The sequence below is a fragment of the Manis javanica genome, chromosome X (assembly GCF_040802235.1).
Source record: "Manis javanica isolate MJ-LG chromosome X, MJ_LKY, whole genome shotgun sequence".
Taxonomy (NCBI): domain Eukaryota; kingdom Metazoa; phylum Chordata; class Mammalia; order Pholidota; family Manidae; genus Manis; species Manis javanica.
The window spans coordinates 41,312,398-41,325,097 of NC_133174.1; the positions used below are offsets into that span (position 1 = coordinate 41,312,398).

Genomic DNA, 12,700 nt, shown 5'->3' on the forward strand with positions numbered 1-12,700 from the left:
ACCCCCCTATACTGAATTTTATTGTTGTTAACAACCATTTGATCAATAAATATGAGAGATGCCCTCTCAAAAAAAAAAAAAAAAAAAGAGGCAGGCCAGGCCGTTGCCGAGATCCCAGGAGCCAGAGGAGCTAAAGGAGGATGAGGGAGAAGCAGAAAGAAGCAGCCAAGAGTTGGAGTCACACCAGGAGCCCATGCCTGAGTTGGAGTCAAACCTGCTTTTGCTAAAGCAGCAGCAACTAAAGAAGGTGAAAATATGCTGGTTATCTTGGGACCCTTTCTTTCCCGTATGTGATAGCTCTACCCATCAGGAAATTCTTTGCTGGTGGAGTTTGGAGAACAAACATGCAGCTTCCTGGGAAGGTAGTGATGATCACTGGAGCCAAAGTGGTCATTGGCAAGGAGATGGCCAGAAAGCTCACCTGCAGAGGAGCCTGAGTACACCTTGCCTGCTGAGATGTACTGAAGAGGGAGATTTGTATCACTGAAATATGAGCCGATACAAAGAAGTCCCAGGTGCTGGTGCAGAAGCTGTCCCTGTCTGATGCCAAATCCAACAGAGCCATTGCCGAAGGCTTTCTGGAAGAGAAGCAGCAGCTCTATATGCTGATCAACAATGTAGGTGCAATGATGTCTGCATATTCCAAGACAGTTGATGACTCCTAAGCCCACCTGGGAGCCAACCATCTGGGCCACTCCCTTTTCATCCTACTTGCTCCTGGAGCAGCTGAAGGAGTCCACTCCTGAATGGATGGTGACCCAGCATTGGTGGCCCACCATGCTGGCAAGATTTGCTTCCACAGCCTCCAGGGTGAGAAGTACTACAGCCAGGGTTTTGCTTCCTGACACAGCAAGCAGGCCAATGTGCTTTTTACATGGGAGCTGGCCAAGGGGCTTCAAGGAGCAGGGATCATCTCTTATGCAATACACCCGGGCATCATCTTCTCCAAGCTGATCTGGCACGCCTAGAAAGAATGTTGAGAAACCTGATAGAGAAATCCTAGATAGAATTGAACAGACTGTTGGTTGAAGTATAAACACTGAAGGTGCTTCTGATAAGATCTTAGCAGGAAGTCGGGAGTATGAAAAAGAAAACCCTTCCAAAAAATAGAAGAGGAGTGAATACTCCCAAACTCATTCTATGAAGCCAACATTACCCTAATAACAAAACCAGGCAAAGACTCCACTAAAAAAGAAAACTACAGTCCAATATCCCTGATGAATGCAGATGCAAAAATACTCAATAAAATATTAGCAAACTGAATTCAAAAATATATCAAAAGGATCATACACCATGACCAAGTGGGATTCATCCCAGGGATGCAAGGATGCTACAACATTCGAAAATCCATCAACATCATCCACCACATCAACAAAAAGAAGGACAAAAACTACATGATCGTCTCCATAGATGCTGAAAAAGCATTTGACAAAATTCAACATCCATTCGTTATAAAAACTCTCAGCAAAATGGGTATAGAGGGCAAGTACCTCAACATAATAAAGGCCATATATGATAAAACCACAGCCAACATCATACTGAACAGCGAGATGCTGAAAGCTTTTCCTCTGAGATCAGGAACAAGGCAGGGATGCCCACTCTCCCCACTGTTATTTAACATAGTACTGGAGGTCCTAGCCACGGCAATCAGACAAAACAAAGAAATACAAGGAATCCAGATTGGTAAAGAAGAAGTTAAACTGTCACTATTTGGAGATGACATGATATTGTACATAAGAAAGCCTAAAGACTCCACTCCAAAACTACTAGAACTAATATCAGAATTCAGCAAAGTTGCAGGATACAAAATTAACACACAGAAATCTGTGGCTTTCCTATACACTAACAATGAGCCAATAGAAAGAGAAATCAGAAAAACAATTCCATTCACAATAGAATCAAAAAGAATAAAATACCTAGGAATAAACCTAACCAAGGAAGTGAAAGACCTATACCCTGAAAACTATAAGACACTCTTAGGAGAAGTTAAAGAGGACACTAACAAATGGAAACTCATCCCATGCTCTTGGCTAGGAAGAATTAATATCGTCAAAATGGCCATCCTACCCAAAGCAATATACAGATTTGATGCAATCCCTATCAAATTACCAACAGCATTCTTCAATGAACTGGAACAAATAGTTCAAAAATTCAAATGGAAACACCAAAGACCCCGAATAGCCAAAGCAATCCTGAGAAAGAAGAATAAAGTGGCGGGGATCTCACTCCCCAACTTCAAGCTCTACTACAAAGCCATAGTAATCTAGACAATTTGGTACTGGCACAACAGAGCCACAGACCAGTGGAACAGATTAGAGACTCCAGACATTAACCCAAACGTATATGGTCAATTCATATATGATAAAGTAGCCATGGACATACAATGGGGAAATGACAGTCTCTTCAACAGATGATGCTGGCAGAACTGGACAGCTACATGTAAGAGAATGAAACTGGATCACTGCCTAACCCCATACACAAAGGTAAATTCAAAATGGATCAAAGACCTGAATGTAAGTCATGAAACCATAAAACTCTTAGAAAAAAACATAGGCAAAAATCTCTTGGATGTGAATATTAGTGACTTCTTCATGAATATATCTCCCCAGGCAAGGAAAACAAAAGCAAAAATGAACAAGTGGGACTATATCAAGCTGTAAAGCTTCTGTACAGCAAAGGACACCATCAATAGAACAAAAAGGTATCCTACAGTATGGGAGAATATATTCGTAAATGACAGATCCAATAAAGGCTTGACATCCAAAATATATGAAGAGCTCACACACCTCAACAAACAAAAAGCAAATAATCCAATTAAAAAATGGGCAGAGGAGCTGAACAGACAGTTCTCCTAAGAAGAAATTCAGATGGCCAACAGACACATGAAAAGATGCTCCACATTGCTAGTTATCAGAGAAATGCAAATTAAAACCACAATGAGATATCACCTCTCTCCACTAAGGATGGCCACCATCCAAAAGACAAACAACAACAAATGTTGGCAAGGTTGTGGAGAAAGGGGAACCCTCCTACACTGCTGGTCTGAATGCAAATTAGTTCAACCATTGTGGAAAGCAGTATGGAGGTTCCTCAAAATGCTCAAAATAGACTTACCATTTGACCCAGGAATTCCACTTCTAGGAATTTACCCTAAGAATGCAGCACTCCAGTTTGAAAAAGACAGATGCACCCCTATGTTTATCGCAGCACTCTTTACAATAGACAAGAAATGGAAGCAACCTAAGTGTCCATCAGTAGATGAATGGATAAAGAAGATGTGGTACATATACACAATGGAATATTATTCATCCATAAGAAGAAAACAAATCCTACCATTTGCAACAACATGGATGGAGCTAGAGGGTATTATGCCCAGTGAAATAAGCCAAGTGGAGAAAGACAAATACCAAATGATTTCACTCATCTGTGGAGTTTAAGAACAAAAGAAAAACTGAAGGAACAAAACAGCAGCAGAATCACACAACCCAAGAATGGACTAACAGTTACCAAAGGGAAAGAGACTGGGGAGAATGGGAGGGTAGGGAGGGATAAGGGTGAGGAAGAAGAAAGGGGGTATTATGATTAGCATGTATAATGTTGGGGGTGGGGGAAAGGGGAGTACTTTGCAACACAGAGAAGGCAAGTAGTGATTCTACAGCATCTTGCTATGCTGATGGACAGTGACTGTAATGGGGTTTGTGGGGGGGAACTTGGGGTAAGGGAGAGCCTAGTAAACATAATTTTCTTCAAAAACATAAAAATTAATAAATTTAAAAAAATCAAATGAATAATCATATCTGACTTGATTGTTTATAGTTCAGGATGCATGATCAAAACTGAAAGTTTCTGTGATATGACTGCCCTTGCACTGTTCACCATGTAAGAACTTAATCACTATGTAAGAACTTGTTCACCATGTAAGAACTTGTTCATTATGCTTCAGAAGATTGGAGACTGTTGAGAATTAGGCTTGGGGTTGATTAATGATTGTTCATTGAGTCCCCTATGCAGAATTTTATAATTGTTAACAACCATTTGATCAATAATATGAGAGATGCCCTCAAAAAAAAAAAAAGATATAGTCAAATACTTTTCCAAAGTGGTTGTACTAGTTTACACTCGCACATTATTGTATGAGGGTTACTCTTTCTAATTTTGTTAATTTCAGTCATCCTGGCACATATGTAGAAATATCTCATAGTGTTCTTCCTCAAACTATATTTTAATATTTCAAACTACCATAAAATTAAAAAATAATGAAATTTTTTTAAAAAAGAAAAAGAAAACCTATATCATCTTAGAAAATACATATTATTTATTTTATAGTTGAAAGGTTGTCCCACTTTATCTCCTTCACCTAATTTGCCCATCTTCCCACTCCCCTCCCTTCTGGCAGTCAATAATTTGTTCTCAATATTTAAGAGTCTACTTCTGTTTTGCTTTGTTTGTTCATTTTTTTGTTTTGCTTTTTAGATTCTATACATAAGTGAAGTCATATATATTATTTGTGTTTCTCTAACTTCTTTCACTTAACATAATACCTCTAAGTCCAACCATGTTGTTACAAATGGCAAGATTTTATTCCTTTTAATGGCTGAATAATATTCCATTGTGTATATGTACTATATCTTTTTTATCAATTCATCTTTCAGTGGACACTTAGGATGTTTCCATATCTTGTATTATAAATAATGCTGCAGTGAACATAGAGGTGCATATATCTTTTTGAATTACTGTTTCTGTTTTCTTTGGGTAAATATCATGAAGTTGAATTACTTGGTCATACAGTATCTATATTTCTAATTTTTTGAAGTCCCTGCATACTGTTTTCCATAGTGTCTGCAACAATTTACATTCCTGCCAACAGTTCATAAGAGTTCCCATTTCTTCACATCCTCATCAACACTTGTTATTTCTTGTCTTTATGATAATAGCCATTCTGACAAGTATGATTTTCATTTCCCTGATTATTCATGATGTTGAGCATCTTTTCATATGTATGTTGACCATCTGTATGGCTCCTTTAGAAAAATGTCTATCTGGGTCCTCTACCCATTTTTAACTGGATTATTCATTTATTTGGTGTTGAGTTGTATGAATTCTCTCCATATTTTGGATTCAACCCCCTATTGTATATATCATTTGTAAATATCTTCTCCCATTCAGTAGATTGCTTGTTCATTTTGATAATGCTTTCCTTTGCTGTGCAAAACCTTTTTAATTTGATGTAGTCCTGATTCTTTATTTTTTCCTTTATTGCCCTTACTTGAGGAGACAGATCCAAAAAAAATATTGCTAAGACCTGTCCAATAGTTTACTGTCTACATTTTCTTCTAGAAATTTTATTGTTTTAGGTCTTACATTTAGGTCTTTAATCCATTTTGAATTATTTTTGTACATGGTGTAAGAAAGCATTTTCATTCTTTTCCATATAGCTGTTCAGTTTTCCCAATACCATTTATTGAAGAGAATGTCTTATCCCCATTGTATATTCTTGCCTCCTTTGCCATTGAATAACTGACCATTATGAGCATGGGTGTTATCAATATACATATTTCTGTATATTGATGCTGTATCCTGCAACTTTACTAAATTCATTTCTTAGTTCTAATAGTTTTTGGGTGGAGTCTTTAGGGTTTTCTGTTTATAGTATGTCACCTGCAAATAGTGATATTTTTACTTCTTCCTTTTCAACTTTGGATGCCTTTCCTTTCTTTTTTCTTGTCTGATTCATGTGGTTAAGACTCCCAGTACTATGTTGAATAAAAGTGCTTTTATTTCTGATCTTAGGGTAAAGGCTTTCAGTTTTTCACCACTGAGTCTGATGTTAGCTGTGGGTTTGTCATGTACAGCCTTTATTATGTTGAGGTATGTACCTGCTTTGTTGAGTTTGTATTGTGAACAGATGCTGAATTTTTCCAAATGCTTTTTCTACATCTATTGAGATGATCATATGATTTTTAACTTTCATTTTGTTAAAGTGGTGTAGCATTTTGATTGATTTGCAGATATCAAACCATCCTTGCATCCCTCGAATAAACCCAATTTGGTGGTGGTGAATGGTCCTCTTAATGTATTTTTAAATTCAGTTTGCTAATATTTTGATAATGGTTTGTAAATCTATGTTCATCAGGGATATTGGCATATAATTTTATTTTTTGTGGTGTTTTTATCTGGTTTTGGTATCAGAGTTGCCTGATATCAGCTGGGCTGATATCAGTTTGGAAGCATTCCTTCCTCTTTGGTTTTTTTGGGATAGTTTGAGAAGGATACATATTAACTCTTCTTTAAATATTTGGTAGAATTCACCCATGAAGCCAACTAGTTCTGGACTTTTGTTTATTGGGAGTTTTTAAATTACTGATTCAGTTTCATTCCTAGTAATCAGTCTGTTGAGATTTTCTATTTCTTCCTGATTCAATCTTGGAAGATTATATGTTTCTAGGACTTTATCCATTTCTTCTAGGTCATTCAATCTGTTGACATATCAGTTCTCATAATCCCAAGTGCTACAGCAAAACCATAAGCTAGTCCAAAGAACAAAGGAGTGAATGCTCTTTCATAGAAGAGAGAGCTGAATTGGGAAGGCTGCTCTAAGCAAAAAGTCCATTTGAGTAAATCAAGTTCCATGTATCATGACTTCTTTTGGCTAAGTTATAACAGTCTCTCAGTGGCAGGGTACCAGGGGAGGCAGAAACCTTCCTTCCTCCTGCTGGGTAGTAAAGTAGCTAAAATAGTATGACTTGCAAGGTGTCCCTCTCTTGAGGTAAGGTCTGCAATCCATGAGGAGTGGTGGGTGTGTGAATCCACTGGTTTTCCTTTATTAATTTTCATATAACCAATCAACAGATATTTGAAGCAATATAGAAGAGTGACTCAAAGCACAGAGCTTGGACTTAGTTCAACTTGGATGTGAATTCCAGCTCTGCCACCCACTGATTGTATAACCTCCATCAGGCTGCTTAACTCTCTGGGCCTCAGTCTCAACATCTGCACAATGGGGATGATGCAAATAAAGGGCTTTGTGCTGGGCACAAGGGACATTGCCCTGTCCCAGGCCTAAGAGACCTCTCTGTCACTCTGAGAGGAGCAACTTAGAAGAGTTCAAGGTTGTAGATGGAAAGCCCAGGGAGGAATGGGGACTCACTGGAGGCACTGGTGGTGAAAATAAGAAACACTTCTTGGGGAAAGTGACTTCTAAGCCCCATGAGGGACACAGCAAGCCCTAATTACATGGACACAATACTATTGTTGTAAATACTAGTATTAAGGGGTAAAACATGTTCCTGGTTATTGGGGTCTTCTAGAAAAAGCAGGTATCAAAAAAACATATATCAAAAGTTGTTTTTTAAAAAAAACAGTTAAAGGTGACTTCCCTCCCTCTCCAGGTTTACATATGGTATAAGATCAGTCCACAGCCACCACCTCAGCCACTGCTTCTGCCAACATAGCCTCCAGCACCTTGATCCCCCAACCCTTGCCATGGCCAAGAAACTCCACACAGCCACATACTACAACAAAGATAATATCTACTGCCCTATCAGGAGATGCTAAAAACACCCATGCAGACTGCTGCCTGACAACACGTTTTCAGTAGAAAATGTTTCCTGACTGCAATGAGAGAAAACAGAATACATTGTCCCATCTGTCATGAAAATGTAACTAGAAGACAGAGAGTATGTTCTGAATGGGCCTTTAACTTTGAAGATATCATGAGGAACTTTACCATATGTAAGTCTGGGGAGAGGAAATCCCGGGGTACAGTACCTATAAAAACCGAAATCAGTCAAAGGGAGAAATAAAGTTTAAAACCCGTTTATTGCTTACAAATGGCAGTCCAGCACCATCTATCTCCCCTGCTCCAGAAGGAAGCAAGCCAGCAAGCAAGCCAGCCCCTCCCCTTAAACTCTCAGGTTCAGACACGCCCTCAGTTGCCCAGGTAATTACCCACTGATATGGAGATGAACTTCTCTCCATCCCTGAGGATATGCAAATGCACTAAAGCCAGGAGAGATATTCTGGAAATACTGCAATTTTACCCACAGCCCACCCATCCAGAAATCTTGCCTTATAATCTACTCATTCCCCTTCTTCCACAGTGGTCCCAGGGAAATAAAACTGGAGCATTGTGATCAGACTAATGACATAACAATAGCAACAGCAACAAAATCATTACAATCCTCAAGCCGGGTGATTCAGCTAGGTTCAAAGTCTTATGCAGATTAAGTCCATAGCTCATCCATTCCATAGGCAGGCAGTAGCTGAGAGTTCAGAGCAATCATCACGTGGCAACTGCAGCCAGGGAGTGTATTCAGGCCACAAGGACTGTAGAAGAAAACAACCTTAAGGGTGATAAGATACATGTTTTAATGACACCAGCATAGGCAAATCTTGCCCATCAGGTAGGACACATGCAAGAGAGTGGTCCTGTGATAAAAGAGTAGCAGGAATGGGATCTCATCCTGGTCTAGTATACGAGACTTTCACCCACCTCCTTGTGGGAGTTACAGATGGGTCGATATATAGGGCTACGGGTGGTACATGCACTGGCCATAAAGATAAAACAAAACTTCCCCGCAAGATGTTCTTACCTCCTGGATGTTTTGGGTACACTACCATGACCTTTGGGGGCCATTCAGCTGTTACTCCAGGAATACACATGAGGCCAGTTTCCAGGCCTTTCCCCCAAGGTGCCAGAAGGGCCAGCCTTCACTGGTCCATGTGTCAAAATGTCCAGGGCCAGGTCCATTCAACAGTGTCTCCAAGACGTAATGCAGTAGGGGCTGGCAGCAGTGTGTTGCTCTGCTGGCCATATCCTGGTTTCAATAACTCTTCTTTGGTTTGAATGTACAATTGTATAGCAGAGGCAGCAAGGTGTGTGAGCATATCCACAGGGCTCAAAGCTCCTTTATGTGGCTTCTCATTCAAACGCTGCAGCACTGTCCATAGGCAAACTGACCAACCCCTTAGACAATTGGTATCCGACTTCAGGCCAGATTTCAACAAACTGTTTTACCTCTCTATCATTCCTGCCATGGTAGGATTACATGGTTCATGAAATTCCCACTTCATTCCTAATTGCTGCACCAATTGTTGTAACACATGTCCAGTGAAGTGGGTGCCTTGATTGCTCTCAATCACCTGCAGCCGGCCATAGGATGCAAAGAGATGCTCCAGGCCCTGCTTGGTGGTTTGCTGTTCTCCACGATATGCAGAAAAAGCAACCAATAGTCCAGTGGCCATGTCCACATATGTCATGGCATACTGATACCTTCTGATATGGGCAAAGACCCAATATAGTCTATTTGCCACCTGACAAGTGGTATTGCCCCCTTACTATTGTCCCATGTTGCTGTGGGACTTGGTGTAAGTCCCTCTTAGGGCACACAAGGCACTCCTTCCAGCCTCTGCTGACTTCTTCAAAGGTCAATGACAAGCACCACCTACAAGCTACAGCCGACATTGTCTTTTGTCCCACGTGCAACAAACGTTGGTGTAGCCATTGGGCCACATCAGAGCAGGCTTTCCTTCTAGCCAGCACACCTAGGCCACCGTGTCTGCTTCATCATTCCCTGGGGATGCCAAAGGCAAATGGCCAGTCACATGAAATACAGTAACAGCCTTAGTCTGGCCAGAGGACCATTGGTCTTGCCACAACTCTAGCCCCCAAAGGGGCTGGTGACCAACCATCTAGTTGGCATGATACCATGTCGGTAGCCACAGGATCAATAGACAGCCCAGCTGTCAGTGCAGACAACTATGGGGGAAGGCTCCTGGGTGATCACGAGCCATACTGCCCACAACTCAGCCCATTGGCTGCCCTTCCCCTCTCCATCCTCCATCCATATTGTCTCACTCTTAGGATGGGAAGTCACAGCCCTCCACTTCAGGGGCTGCCCCCGACTGGTGCCATCTGTGTACCAAGCATCTTCAGGAAAAGGGGCTTTTCCCCCCCGCTAAGGAGTCTCGGCTACCAATGGCTTAAAAGCAAGTTCTTCCTGCTTTCCACTGGTATAGGTCACTGGCCCCAATAAGCATTGGATTTCTCCATTTAAGGGGCTAGTAGAGAGGGTGCTGCACTGCTGTAAATACGTGCCCCACTTGGCCACTGTAGGTGTCTGTGCCATGCCACTCCATGGCCTATGGGTCCAGTCTCGCACCCACCCCGCAATGGGATAGGTGGTTATTACCTTGGTCAGACCTGTTCCAGCGATGGGCTCCATAGCCAGGTGGTGTGGTACACCGCAGCCAGTTGCTTCTCTGTCAAGGTGTACCAGACCTCTGCTCCTTTCCATAGCTGGGACTAGAATCCAATAGGTTGGCATGTCCGTTCAAGGCACTGCAAAAGACCCCATCCATAACCATCTTTGGCTACATGAACATCTAGTTCACAGGGCCTTGATGAGCACATTACACTCAAGGTCTGTACAGCCTTGAATGCCCACTTGGCAGCAGTAAACACAGCTGCACATGCCTCATCCCAGTCCCACCTGATACCCTTTTGTACCAACCAGTATAAGGGCTTCAGAATTTGTGCCAGCTGTGGGATAAACACTCTCCAGTAGCCCAAAAGACCCCATAACTCTTGTAATACTGACACAATGGTAGAGGTGGGGAAATCCTGGACCTTGTCTATAACTGCTTCAGGAACAACCCCCAAGATTTTCACAGACAAACCAGGTCCCTGAACTTTGGTGCTGTTGACAGCCCATCCTTTTTCCTGTAGACATTGCAACAGTCTAGGAACTGCCTACCTTCTAAATCTGAAAGAAAATCAGACATGAGCATAATGTCATCAATGTAGTGATACAACCACACTGTTTACGGTTTCTTCCATGTGGTCAAGTCCTGGCCTACAAGTCCATGACAGATGGTGGGACTGTGGAGGTACCCTTGTGGAAGGACAGTGAATGTCCACTGCCAGCCTTCCCATGTGAAGGCAAACTCTCCCTGGCTTACCCGTGCTATGTCAGTAGAGAAGAAAGCATTAGCAAGGTCTACTACATAATGATACATTCCCAGTTCATGGCTGAGCGTGTGCAAAATGTCTGCTATAGAGGAGACAGCAACATGCAAAGGGGGTGTGCCTTTATTCGATTCCCTGTAGTCTACAGTCATACGCCAGGAGCCATCTGGCTTTCTCACTGGCCGCACTGGGGAATTAAAAGGACTATGAGTGGGCTCATGCTGCCCACCCTCTCCAATTCCTGTAGAGTTTCTCCAATTTCCTTGTGCCCTCAGGCAATTGATACTGCTTAGTATTTGTCACCTGCTGAGGTACAGGCAGAGCTACAGGTGGGTGCTTAGCATGTCCCCTCAGAACTGCCTTTACCACATGTACTCTCAGTCTGAACTCACCTGCAGTGGTCTGTAACCACAGGTCCTGCAGGATATCTACCCCCAAAATATATTCAGGGGTGGGAGACATGTACACAGTATACTCCTTTGGGAGTAAATGTCCTATCCCCAATGGGATTTGGGCTTTCTTCATTCTAATTGCCTTACCCCCATAGCCATCTATCACAGCAGGGGTCCTGGGAAAATGCTCAGGGCTGCTATTAGTCAGAGAACATTCAGCTCTTGGGTCCACCAGCGCCAGGACACGTTGGACATTTATAGGGGACCAATGAATTGATAATTCTACATGTGGCCTCCAGTCCCCACCTCATCCCTCAAGATAGGGACCTTCAGCCCCCCTCAGTTGAACCACAATGTCCAATCGTCATCCTGTGGGGTGAGGGCCCAGGAGGAGCCTGAGTACTCTCCCGCAAGAAGTCTTGCGGGGACACGGGCCAGGCATTAGTACTCTAAACCAAAAACAGTTTGATTTTGGAATATTTGTGGATCTTCAGCTAGCTAGATGAGGAAATCTAATATCTGAAGGTGCCACCTTTAAGGGGAAAACTGTATGATGTCACCATTTCAATAATTTGATGTGTATATTACTAATAATAATTCAGTCTCAAAAACCATTTAACATTCTTAAGTTACTAGAGAAGCCCTAGTAAGACCTAGGAAAAACCCCACATATCTGAGGAAGTTGGACACTAAGGGCAAGTATCTGAGATGATGGCCTGCCTCATGTATACCATATATTTAAACAAATGCACAGCAGAGGATAGGAAGATATATGCTGACATAACAGTGAATATCTGAGCATGCGTGCTGCATGGCCTACGGAACCTGGAATGATCATTTCTGGCAGAGTGCAACAATGTTTCAAGTGGGAAAATCAGTCTTCACCCATTTTGAGAAGACGTTCCTGTCCCTGGAGCCTGTACTAATAGACCCCCACGCCTGTCTCACTTGCCCCACCTAGTTTCCTAACTTCTGATTGGCCAGATCAAATTCACTTAACTGTTCTTATTGGTCAATTTTCCTCGTGCCGTGGAATTATGGGATTGGTCTCATCGTGCAGTGGTCTTTCACCACAGCTTTGTTTTTGAGGTAGGTTCTCCTTGGAAGACCTCTTGGACGGTTGGGGCAGGGAGGTCGAAAATCTGGGAACCTCGATGGCTCGCTCAGGCAGTGGGGTCCTTGCTGTGCTTTCTGACATCCTCAGGATCCTTAGGATTAAGAGGTGATACAAAGCCTTTCTAGGCAGTCCCCATCGGGCAGAGATAAAAATAAAACTATCTTCTTTCGGTCTGTGTGACTCCCTAATTGCACTTCCTGAGGAAATCAAAACTTCCCTCAGCCA

At 42.1% G+C, this 12,700-nt stretch overlaps 1 pseudogene; it reads left to right on the forward strand.

Moving 5' to 3' along the window:
* The first annotated feature begins 281 nt into the window (after nt 1–281).
* On the forward strand, nt 282–968 carry LOC108398716 (retinol dehydrogenase 12 pseudogene; annotated as a pseudogene).
* The last annotated feature ends 11,732 nt before the right edge of the window (nt 969–12,700 follow it).